The 13187-nt window shown below is 37.0% G+C and overlaps 3 long non-coding RNA genes across 3 annotated transcripts; 2 read left to right on the top strand and 1 right to left on the bottom strand.

Annotated features, from left to right (window-relative positions):
* Positions 1-2848: 2848 nt before the first annotated feature.
* On the bottom strand, positions 2849-7141 carry LOC112563649. The gene is made up of 3 exons (XR_003099094.1): positions 7127-7141; positions 3556-4456; positions 2849-3098 (listed from the first exon to the last, which is right to left on the bottom strand). It is a non-coding gene; the product is annotated as an uncharacterized LOC112563649 (long non-coding RNA).
* On the top strand, positions 4450-5258 carry LOC112563651. The gene is made up of 2 exons (XR_003099096.1): positions 4450-4666; positions 4919-5258. It is a non-coding gene; the product is annotated as an uncharacterized LOC112563651 (long non-coding RNA).
* Positions 5658-6534, top strand: LOC112563650. The gene is made up of 2 exons (XR_003099095.1): positions 5658-5835; positions 6291-6534. It is a non-coding gene; the product is annotated as an uncharacterized LOC112563650 (long non-coding RNA).
* Positions 7142-13187: the final 6046 nt, after the last annotated feature.

Here is a 13187-nt window from a genome sequence, read left to right as displayed (position 1 = left end):
GATGACTGTCTAGTCACAATGCTGTTCAAATTTTTTATAATCATCTGGGCTGCCTACATATTGTTACATACCCCAGCACTTTATTTCTCAATTTTATTATGTAGTTCCTCGTTCTGTTCCTCTGTTCATAAATGTACCTTCTCTTTCCTCAAAGATTTATACTGGGCTGTTATATCTATGCAAGTACAAACTGACCCACTTGGTGATTAGAATACTACTGGAAAAAAAAAATACATGAAAATACTTTCCGCTATGTTTGATGATAACTTCTAGACAGCACCCTTACATCAGGGTGGGTTAACTCATGTTTTTCAATCAAGCCAAATATATTGTCTTTTCCCAAGTTTTATGGGTTTTATATTTCATAATGGAAATGGTTCCCTCACTGACATGTGTAACTTTTTAAGGCTATTGAAACTGTTTTAATTTAGTCTTCACATTTTTAGATTTTGGGAAGCTTTGATTGCTCTTCATGTCTGCAGTAAATCATGTTAAAGTTAAAATTTGTATGTTTGTTAACATATATACCAGACATATATAGTTATAATACTTAACACTTCGACAGGATCATAAGTACTATAGGTTCTAGAAACATCACAAGGGTATACACACCTGTCATATACATTTGTTTAGATGATGTTTGGTACTTTTTCAAGAATAATGTGGCCTTTTTATACAGTTTAAAATTAACGAGAATCCATAAATTTCAATCAATTTTAACATCATCATTTATCATCAGGATTGACACCTCCACACAATGCTGACATCATCATCATCATCATCATCATCATCATCATCATTGTTATTGTCATTGTTACAATTTACTGTTTTTTCCATCTTCCTCATCAAAGGGCCCCCACATCTTTAGGATTTATGTTGGATGAAGCATGATACACTGCATGTTGCCAAAACAATTCCTATCACAGTATTGTGAATTAAGTCAAAAAGCTTCCTGTGGGTGTATTTTCCCTTGGCAAGGTTATTATTTTTCTTTGATGATTTGATGTTGAATTCCTTCTGCAAGATTTGTTATTTCTATTGAATGCCATTAAGCATCTATTAAATTTAGTATTTTTAATAATTTTGTACACATTTTTTACAGAAAATATCATATATCTTAAGAGCTTCAAATGTTTTTTAACAAAATATTATATATCAGCAGCAAAATTACTGACTTAAACTCCAATGTTTACTTTCTTTTAATTCTTAAATTTCTTTAATTGCATGACTAGTAGGTACCTATTGATTTATGTGCAATCGGTTTTTAACATTTTATGACGATTGTTCTTTTTAGCTCTAGCATTGAATATCTAAAATGGAAACAACAAAATCTGGCAAAAGTAAAATAAAGTTCCAACTTTGAAAATCAAATGTGTATAATATTACAAAATTTATATATTATTATGGTGTTGGTAATTAATGTGTTTATTTTTAAGAAAACAACTAGAATGCATTTTGTCCACATAACTGTTAGATGCTGATTCCCAAATTATGAATCAATAACACCCCTTCATTTTAAGATGACAAAATTGTGACATCAAAATACTATATGTAAATAGCTTTAATTAAGTTTTTGAGTAAGATAAGATCCTTGTATGCAAAGTAAGTGCATCTCAGTCTGTCGATCCTAACCCAAGATTATATGTTTCATCGAATGTGTTATTCAAACGCTGTAATTATAGCAGAGGAGGTGATCAAGATTCCAGATACAACGTCTACAACAAAAGACAAAACAATTAAGTTCAAAGGTTAACCCAACTGATCAGCGAAAGTCGCTGGAAATAGAGCATATAGTATCGCAAAAACATATTCTGGTGGTATTTTATGACAAAGAGGCAAAAGAAATATAGTTTTTTTCTCTTAATCACTCCTGTATTTGTCAAGAAAGCAGAAGGTGAAGAAAGGGTGGTATATCTAAAAATAGCGTCGTCTGCATGAGGTGACCGAAGAGGAAAGCCAAGCAGTGATCCTCTGAAAAAGAAAAAAAAAATGTCTAGTCTAGATCTGTTAGTTTGTACTCATTTACTAAAGATATTGGCTACAAACGCCAGTGGAATACCTTTGCTCAAACGTCGTCCCAACATAAGGACGAGCTGTAAAAACCACGACTGCTAGTAAAAAGCTGAAACAAGGATCAAGCAGTAGTTATGCAACATCGAGACTTTCGACATAGTAACAGTGACACCATATACGTGTATAGGTTGATTGCTGTCTGTTTGCCAAGACCAACGCTTATAGCCTCTTGCGAAGTTCTCCGCTGTTAGTCTCGGCGAGCCTAAACAAAGATGGTGACTAGTGACTACACCGGAAGCTTTGTAGTCTCATGCCTCGTTTTAGCACTTATAGCACTCTAGCTTTTAGTACTCTATAAGTCTTAAATAATAACTTTCTTTAAACGAAATGACCTCATTGTTCAGTTATTTGCAAAATATAATAATATTTTTTCCCATGAGACTCGTAATTCTAGCTTGGGATTGATTAGACCTATATTCGATTTGTAAAAATGTATATATATAATGGCTGTTCGTCTGCTTTGTTCCACTACTTTCTGTATTTGTTTTGCATGTGGTTCTCTTCCCGAAATATTTTTACTGCTGGCATTATGGTGATTCTTCTGTCTGCTGTTTACATTGAAATGTTGAGGTTGATAATGTTAGAATATGCATATATAGCTTTATTAATAATTTTGATAGAGTATTTGTGTTTTAAATTTCATTTTGTTCAAACACGAGAGGAAAACCGAAGAATCTTAGTTTCAACCATTTCTTGTTAACGTAATTGTTAACTTGTTCACAAGGGACGATATTTCACATAAATCGGGGTACCATGAATGACGACAAATAGGGTGGATGCTTAATATATTGTTTTAATCTCCACAAACACCATGTGAATGCTGGAAACTTTGCCAAAGACTGGCTGTTTTCAGCCCACTGGGTAAACACAGTGGTTAAGACAGTCTTGCATCGTCAGGAAGTTGTTGGCATTAGCGGAACAACCGCCGTAAATAAAGTGTTGACACGTGTGGGTCGTCGTGTTGTAGAAATAGCGCAGAACCTCAGCCTGGCACGGTCCCTCTCTCATGGGCTGGGTACAGGCACCTGTAGGAACAAACACGAACAATGGAGAAGGCTTTTGTGAGATCGTGAGAAAGAGAGTGAATGAGAAACTGAGAAAGAAGGAGGCAGAAAAACATTTAATGGTGAGCTTTATGAAACACAACAACACACACGTGGAAGGTGAATCCCAGACCATTCCTTCCGCTGTCTTTGTCTCCCCTGATAAATCAGGTTGTTTTGATAGCTAGCTGTTTGCTGATCAGAAGTATGTCTTCCAAGATAAATCAGGATGTTTTGATAGCTAGCTGTTAGGTGGACAGAAGTCTTTCAAACTTTTTGCTCCTCATCGGGTGAAGAAAGGTAAAGATCGTCCCCACAGGTTGTTGGAGGTGTTAGAAACCACATTTTTTTTCCAGGAACAGCTTCCTGTAATGACGGTACCATAACACTTACGATGTATTTATTTTTTAATTGCATTGTCCGAAATAACACAACTTACTGTTTAGAACCACCTGGGCAGTTGTAGATGTCAGAAAAACAAGAAAAATAAGATGAACGACTTTCATCTTGGCTGCAGCAGACTCAGAGGGACTCAAATGAAGTCGATGTTAAAAGATAGTCCAGTCCACTGAGAGCTTCGGTCAAAAGTTATCTGTTATCATGCAGCTACAACAGCTGTGGAAATTCTGAAATCAAGTGAGTTTTTAAGGGAAGCGGTCTAATATTACATTTGTGCATAGAAACTTTCTATTGTTATTTTATCTGAATACAAATCGGCAAGAAAGAAACAAAACGCCGAAACGTTAGTTTAGATGTTTCTTTGCATGTTGTCCTTTGTCCTTTTGATATTATTATTATTATTATTATTATTATTATTATTATTATTATTATTATTATTATTATTATTATTATCAGTTTTGGTACTACAATACTTTGTTGTCATTCATGTATGGCTGCATGTTTACAAACAGTATTTGAAATTCGTCAATTTATTCATTTACGATAACAATTGAAAAGATATACCCACACACACACACACGGAGAGATTTGATTTACTCATTTATCTAAGAGGTCTTCGGCCCATTTCAAGGGGACTCTATACAATACACAGTACAATACAGTTGTGGGCGTCACTGGAACATCCGCCATAGTGAAGTCGATGGCAGGTAGTGGTCGTGGTGTCGTAGTGCTGGCAAAGACAAATAGTCACAGGACCCGACCTCCTTTGGTTGCGTGCATGCACGTGCAAAGAAAAACACAGCACATGCAGGTCATGTTATTCTTTCAAGATAGAAAACCAGCGAGCACATAAAACAAAGAGAGGGGGAAAAGAGGACGTGAATGAGACGACTGACAAGATTGCACTACTACAATTGAAACAAAATTCACATTATAAACAACTTCTACACTTTGAAACAATGTAGAGAAGAGAGATAGGACTTCCTGATACAGACACACACCGTGCATAAACTCAGCCCCTCTAGCAGTTTGCAGTCACAGTCGCCAGGTTTCGACTCTTTTTTCGCAAATTGTTACTCATTGGAACAACATGAAGCTCACCGTGCTCATCGTCCTTTTGCTCATCGGCTCCATTTATGCTTGGTCACATGGTGAGTATTTCATGTTTGAGGGTTAGGCTTGTTCATTTATCACTCATTTAAGAGTGCTATCTATAAATGTGCATATTGTTGCAGATGTCATACAGGTGTGTTGTTCTAAAGCCATTTCACTGAGTATTAAGAAAGTTCATAAAGTGTGCTAAGACAAGAACCACAGAATATAAAATACATTTCGCCAAGGGCTTGTGTTGGAAATCACTTCTTTTGCTGCTTAGATAAACGAAATCTGTTGTTTGATTCCAGTCTGCACTAAGCCCAAACAAATTGGTAACTGCAAAGCGAGAAAGAAAGAGGTACTACTTCAACTGGATGGAAAATCGTTGCGAGATATTTTTCTACGGAGGCTGTCATGGCAATGCCAACAACTTCCATACGGAAGAATCCTGCAAGAAGACATGCATGTGATTCTCGGCAGTATGACATCACACAAGAAATGGAAACCAAACTTTATATTGATAATATCTCGTACGCAGTCTCAAGAAAATTCTGAGTTCGCTTAGTTGCCAAACGTCCTAAAAATTGTGTACAGCGGTCTTAAAGTATTTTTTTTTATTCAAACTCAAAATAAAAACGTAAATAATAATAATACATTCGTTGTCATTTTGTCAATACCTTGAATATCTCTGACCAACTTGGGAAATCTGGAATAAAGTATTTTACATTTAAGTCTAAAATATCATATTTTCTTTTGATGTTGAATACCGATACATGTACATCAAAATAATAGACTGGTATCTGAATACTTTTGTAAACATGGAGCCACACATGAATGACAACAAAGTATTGTAGTACCAAAACTGCTACTTCTACTAATAATTATTTTTTAAAAATATCAAAGGAAAAAAAACAACATGCAAAGAAACATCTAAACTAACGTTTCGGCGTTTTGCTTCTTTCTTTGCCGATTTGCATTCAGATAAAATAACAATAGAAAGTTTCTATGCATTAATGTAATGTACAGCCCTTCCCTTCAAAACTCACTTGACCAGAATTTCCACAGCTGTTGTAGCTGCATGATAACAGATAACTTTTGACCGAAGCTTTCAGTGGACTGGACTATCATTTGAGTCCCTCTGAGTCTGCTGCAGCCAAGATGAAAGTCGTTCATCTTATTTTTCTTGTTTTTGTGACATCTACAGCTGCACAGGTGGTTCTAAACAGTAAGTTGTGTTATTTCTGGATATGCAATTACAAAAATAAATACATCGTAAGTGTTATGGTACCGTCATTACAGAAAGCTGTTCCTGAAAAAATATGATTTTTAACACCTCCAACAACCTGTGGGGACGACCTTTACCTTTCTTCCCCGATGGGGAGCAAAAGGTTTGAAAGACTTCTGTCCACCTAACAGCTAGCTATCAAAACAACTTGATTTATCTTGGAAGACATACTTCTGATCAGCAAACAGCTAGGTGTCCAAAGCACCTGATTTATCAGGGGAGACAAAGACAGCGGAAGGAAGGGGCTGGGCTTCACCTTCCACGTGTGTGTTGTTGTGTTTCTTGAAGCTCATCATTAAATGTTTTTCTGCCTCCTTCTTTCTCAGTTTCTCAGTTCACTCTCTTTCTCGCGATCTCACAAAAGTGTTCTCCATTGTTCGTGTTTGTCCCTACAGGTGCCTGTACCCAGCCCATGAGGAGGGACCGTGCGACGCTGTGTTTCTGCGCTATTTCTACAACACGACGACCCACACGTGTCAAACTTTATTTACGGCGGCTGTTCCCCTAATGCCAACAACTTCCTGACGATGCAAGACTGTCTTAACCACTGTGTTTACCCAGTGGGCTGAAAACAGCCAGTCTTTGGCAAAGTTTCAGCATTCACATGCTGTTTGTGGAATTAAAACAATATATTAAGCATCCACCCTTTTTGTCGTCTTTCATGGTACCCCGAGTTATGTGAAATATCTAGAGGCGGCATCTATTTTCAGATATTCAGGTGTATTTTCATATATATTTATATATGTTGAGAGTCCAGTGGAACATCAGTCATTAGTGACATTAATAGTAAAGTCAATTACAATCTCAAGCGTGAACAGTATTAACAAGGACTTTGTGCAGAGAATCCTAGTATTATTTGGATTGACTGATAAAAACAGAAACTTTTTATTGGTGTATTTAATACTTTGAGTAGTTGAATAATTGGTAACTTTCAGGGTGAACATTCAGAACTAGTTTTTTTCAAACAATTATCGTGAACTTTTATTAAGTGACTGGATGATATTTAAACAAATAATTAAATGCATATAGGGTTGCAAAGATTAAGTTGTTAAATACAAAAGTAGAACTAAACAAAATATTTAAAAAAAATAGTAGGGACATTCCAACATTGGTATTTGACTATTATTTCTGCTTTCACGTTTCAGTGTAAATCTGTTTCCAAGGCAAACTTCCAAGACGACTGACAAGATTGCACTACTCCAATTGAAACAAAATTCACATTATAAACAACTTCTACACTTTGAAACAATGTAGAGAAGAGAGATAGGACTTCCAGATACAGACACACATCGAGTATAAACTCAGCCCCTCTAGCAGTTTACAGTCACAGTCGCCAGGTTTTCGTTCATTTTCGCAATTGTTACTCATTGGCTCAACATGAAGCTCACCGTGCTCATCGTCCTTCTGCTCATCGGCTCCATTTATGCGTGGTCACATGGTGAGTATTTCGTGTTTGAGGGTTAGGCTTGTTGGCTTTGGATTTCAGTCCTGAAGCAAGCAGAGTTTTCCTCGTTGTCGACGACGACGACGACGACGACGACGACGACGACGACGACGACGACGACGACGACGAACGACGACGACGAGCAGCAGCAGCAGCAAGCAACAACAACAACAACAACAACAACAACAACAAACAACAACAACAACAACAACAACAACAACAACAACAACAACAAAAAAGCTGTCAGTCGCAGATTTCATAAATTACGTTTCCACCTTCTTCTAACTTTATTGTATTTTTCCAGCAAGTCATAAATCTTTCGTTTTGTCGTTCAAGAAGGTTAATGTCAGAATCTGTCGATTCTGGAAGATTAAAGGAGCCGAAGACCTGTATAGATTATTTCCCAATTATCTCTATCTGCCGACAGATTAAGCATCCCTGATGTAGTTATTACTTTCATTTATCACTCATTTAAGAGTGCTATTTATAAATGTGCATATTGTTGCAGATGTCATACAGGTGTGTTGTTCGAAAGCCATTTCAGTGAGTATTAAGAAAGTCCATAAAGTGTGCTAAGACAAGAACCACAGAAGATAAAATACATTTCGATAAGGGCTTGTGTTGGAAATCACTTCTTTTGCTGCTTAGATAAACTAATCTGTTGTTTGATTTCAGTCTGCAATCAGCCCAAACAAATTGGTAACTGCAAAGCGAGAAAGTTAAGGTACTACTTCAACCGGGAGCTTCGTCGTTGCGAGATATTTTTCTACGGAGGCTGTCATGGTAATGCCAACATCTTCCATACGGAAGAATCCTGCAAGAAGACATGCATGTGATTCTCGGCAGTTTGACATAACACAAGAAATAGAAACCAAACTTTATATTGATAATATCTCGTACGCAGTCTCGAGAAAATTCTGAGTTCGCTCAGTTGCCAAACGTCCTAAAAATTTTGTACAACAATCGAAAAGATTTTTTAAAATTCAAACTGAAAATAAATACGTTAATAATAATATATTCGTTGTCATTTTGTCAATACCTTTAATATCGCTGACCGACTGAAGAAATCTGGCATGAAGTATTTTACATTTAAATCTAACATCTCATATTTTCCTTTTGATGTTGAATGCAGATATATGTACACAAAAATGATTGAGGTGTCTCCAAAATCGTCAGTTCCTGGCTGAAAGTTTCTTAGCAGCCTTTCACTCACATGCATGCTTTTACTTGCGGACATGTCCCCTCAACTATTACATGGAATTTTTCTTCATCACGTAAATGAAGTCTATGTGTTTCTCTAAAACGATTCGCAAAAACTAATATTCATACACTAGCAGTAAAAGAACAATTGTAAAGAAATCACACCTGCACTGAAATGTTGCTCTCAAAGCTATCTTTTCTATCTATGACGAAATAAACCGGAATTTGGAGAATAGGCACTTGACAATCACCGAATACCAAAATTAAAACTAGTCTTCCTTTCATCTCATTAAAGCTTCAAATGAATCGTGTACAATAGAAAATGAGTCTAAAGAGAAAGCGAGCAAACGGAAAATGTAGACGACAAAGCTGAACGATAAGCTCAGTCCCAAAGGTCCAGCAAACAACTTATTTAGTTGTAGTTGTCCCACCTGCTGCTTATTATATAAACTAAATATCCTTTTACTAGGTTTTTTTTGTCCAGGAACAAACAAAAAAGCAGTTTTCATTCAACGGGGACGTTCGCGAATGGGGCCCTGCTGAATCCCATGCTATTATAGAACGTTTACACATCATTGACTTCAAGAAAGGTCTGGTGGAAATTAAGATTTTTTATTATTATTATAGAGGACTAGGGACCGGATGCAGAAGTGCGAGAACGGAGGAAGAGCTTTCCTCCTTTCCTGTCTCATCACATTCAACCGATCGTCTACGATGTGGACACACAGATGTGGAGTTTGAGAGATAAAATAATCCCACCAGGTGTGGTCATGAGTCATGCAAAATATAAATTCCAGCTCACAGGATTCAGCCACAACAGCCACAACAGCCACATCAGCCACATCATCCACACACACAACACGTTGGCCAGTTTCCGCTCATCGGCTCAGCATGAACTTTGCCGTGTTCTTCCTTCTCCTGCTCACCGGCTCACTTCACGGGACTCCGGACTGTAAGTTTACCTCGTCAAAAATGTTGTCTTCCATTGTCTTAGATAGAAGGATTACATTACCCAAAGTGATCAAGACAGAAAGGTTGTTTTATCGCTTGAAGTAATGACATGGTGGAAGGACAACTAAACCTCAAACCCAACCCCCAACAAAAAAGTAGCACTCAGTTAAACTTTTTAAACTTTAAGTTGCTGAAAACAGTGAAACTCCAGTTAGTGCTAGCTTTTTTTTTTCTCCTAGCGTGTGAAGGTTTAGTTTCCCTTCTACCAAAGTAACCAGGTGAAATGCAGATGAAACTTGGACTGTTATGTTTGCGCTAGCTGCAATTAGAATTAGTTTGGCATATTTAAACAGTATCAAAGGTAACAAGTCCCGTAGCCTATAGCGACTGTAGGAGTTCAGTAATTTGGGTTGATTTCAAGGTACCTGGCAACAATTTAAAAGACCAGAAGCAGTCAACTGTAAGCTTGAGGACTTTAGTATCATCATTTCATATCCGTTGTGACCTCTTTTTGTAACTTGTGTCGGTTTGTATCTCGAGAACAGAGGATATTATTCATTCTCATATTGGAAAATAACATCGTGTAATGCATTTAACTCTTAGAATATTACGGTTGAATAATTTGTTTACTTTTTGAATACAAAATTAGGTGGAGAATAACGGTAATGGGTTTTGAGAGCCGTTTACTAAGTATTATTGCATCTGTTGTCAGGCGAAATATCACTGATGAGAAGAGCTAAGTTTTTTGATGAAGTTTCAATCTTTGATGCTCCAGACCAACAAAAGAAGTTAATGTATTTCATTCTATCTGAAGAATGCATTATTCCGCGTTTGAAAATTCATGCAGACGTTCTATATTAAGGTTGGGTGTAATAAGGGTATAATAAGGAAGGTTATCTTGCTTAGGTTTAGGAAAACACTTTTGTCGAGAACAAAACAAAACAAAACAAAACAAAAACTTGTTTCAGATTGCAGTCTGGTCCCAGAGATCGGCTTCTGCCGTGGATACTTTACTAGGTACTACTACAACACCAATACAGGAGAATGCAAGAAGTTTGGCTGGGGAGGCTGCGGTGGAAATGCCAACAGATTCCGAACGATGGCCAGATGCAAGAGGACCTGCAAGTCACAAAGGACGCCTAAAGACACCGAGGACATGTGAAAGTCCTTTCTTTCGTATTTCAGAAATAAACTCAAACTGCATTACGTACAGTGAATTTGTGTTATTACTTGATTTTATTTGATCTTAGTTTATTTTCTTTTAATTTATGACATTTTAAAGGTCAGCTAGCAATACATCACTGAGAGTCAGGCAGCAGAGAATGTGTTTATTGTAGTCGTGATGTTAGGTAGCAACTGTCTGTTACCGGGGCAACGAGGTAATTGTCTTTAGTCTTTCTTGATTTCTATTTCTGTATCTTCATTTATTTGCTTTCTGTCACTCATCTTTTCTTTTTTAATGTTCTTCTATATTTTCAATAATTTTCCATATTTCATTCATCTCGAATCGACAACTCTGATTCACTTTGGTGATGACAGTAAAGACAAGGTGATAATTCCCCTTACAAACTGTTTAGGGCTGGATAGCTTTAATTAGGAAATAGGTACTTCCCTTGGCTTATAACATACTGTAGCATCAGTTGACCGCAGCTGTGTTTACAAAAGTCAGGATTTATATCGACCAACAGATTCTTCTTTTAATGCCTAAAGACATGCTCCCTCCTCTTTCTCTGGTTCCTTGACCATTGATGTTTTAGCGTCTTGCTTAGTCTTCTCCTTCCCACCTTTTCTGGTGCATCGACGGCTCTCACTTAATCTTTGAACCAGAAAGCAATCTTCAAGTAAAGCTTCTTTTTCTATGTGAAATTCATTGAGTGTGTTCTGGAGGAAGTACGGGAATAAAACATCGTCACAACAACTTTTCCTGTAAAGTGTTTCATATCGCCGTTTGTTTATGTGGCAGAAAATTTGCTGCCCGCCACAGCTATGGGCACACTGCTACAGAAATGTTCTTGGCTATAATCTTTTTTCAAAATCTTCAATCGAGCATTTTAAACTGTAATATTTAGATAAGTAATGTATTTCTTTGAAATTTGGTGAGAATCGGAGAAAACAATGAAACTGCGGATAAGTATATTTCCATTTTGTTTTGTACAGAGATTTGAGACTGTCTTTCATGTGGGGTAAAGCGCTCTATAAATCAACTTTATTATTATTATAATCATAGTGCTAACACACACACACAGAAATTCTGACCTTGAGTTAGTAATAATATTTTTTAACATATAATGTTATTGCCGGCAAAGAGGCCATCTAAACTACTGACAAAGACAAATACTAGTTGACAGCTTCTCATTAGCCACGCAGCTCGCACTTATCGACCTGCCATGCACCAGACTCCAGGACACTGTCAGCTCCCCGTATAGCCTCGCCAATAATGGACGATGGTGAAGACCTGAAATATCAACGCGCTGCCATGAAAAGGCTTCTTGAAAAAAAGACCATCCATTTTTGAACGGTGGTGTGGCTATGGAAACACCTCTACTTGAAGAAAAATAAAAAGTGTTGAACCCCAGATTGCTATTTTAATGGATGACTACAAAGTAATGATCTATGATATGTGTATATATATATTCCAATGACAGAAGCTTGACTACAAGCTGAGTATGGTCAGAATTATCGTTGTTAACTTACTGAAGGTAAACCCATAAGATTCAGTGCTGGCCGGGTATGTTCGAAAGGTGGACAACTTATATCAGGTCACATAGTTCACGATATAGATCGTATACTTTCTGGTGATCAACCTGTGTGGGACTGGGATATAACACTTATTTGTGAATCTATCAAATAATAAGATAGATAATATCTGCATTCTACAAATTAAACCAAATTTTGATTAATTACAGTCTATTGGAACTATATCCCTGCTTTTCTTTGTCCTATTACGAAGACTAACATCTACGCAGGACCCTTGATCATCACTTCGTGAACAAAATCAATGAAAGCAAAAAATAAGGATGGCGTTGCCTCTCAAAACATCGAAACTTCGCCATGGAATGTTGGCAAATCTTAAGCTGACTTATCTCTATTCGCTTAAAGCAACTTCTTTCAACGTACGTGATGGCGGCTTTTATTGTAATTAAAGTGAGCTGATACTTTTCACAAACAATTGTCATTGTCCAATAAACAATTACATGCTAAGCGTAATAACAGTAAGACCTAAAGATAAATGAAGAAAAATCTAAGCTGAGGGTGTGTGATGATCTTTATCTGTTTTTGATACGTCATAATTAGTACAAGGGGCTCAAATTAAAGTGATCAAAGTTCCAAGTTCCAAGAGTGCCCCTCACGCTTTTAGATATTGTTATATGTGATAGTTGCCAATCCAGTATCCAGGTATCTGCCTGACTGAGGCACAGCGTTCCATTTCTACACACTTTCTGCATGGCAAGGTTTATCAACTTTTTTCGTAATGTGACACGCACGGGAACTTTAACAAAATTCAATTCAAAGACAAAAACTGCTAATTTTAACCATCCGTTTCACCCGAAAGCCCATCACCATTTACACACACTAAAGACTCTCTCTCTCTGCCACCGGCTCCACAATAATAATTTAACACGTTATTAATTAAATAATCCTGCATGATCCCCTATTCACTCGGCATATTTGGAAATTACCTAGTACCACGAGCCAA

The sequence above is a fragment of the Pomacea canaliculata genome, linkage group LG5 (genome assembly GCF_003073045.1).
Source record: "Pomacea canaliculata isolate SZHN2017 linkage group LG5, ASM307304v1, whole genome shotgun sequence".
NCBI lineage: Eukaryota > Metazoa > Mollusca > Gastropoda > Architaenioglossa > Ampullariidae > Pomacea > Pomacea canaliculata.
The sequence above is the reverse complement of the archived record's forward strand: the minus strand, read 5'-3'. Positions and strand labels throughout refer to the sequence as shown.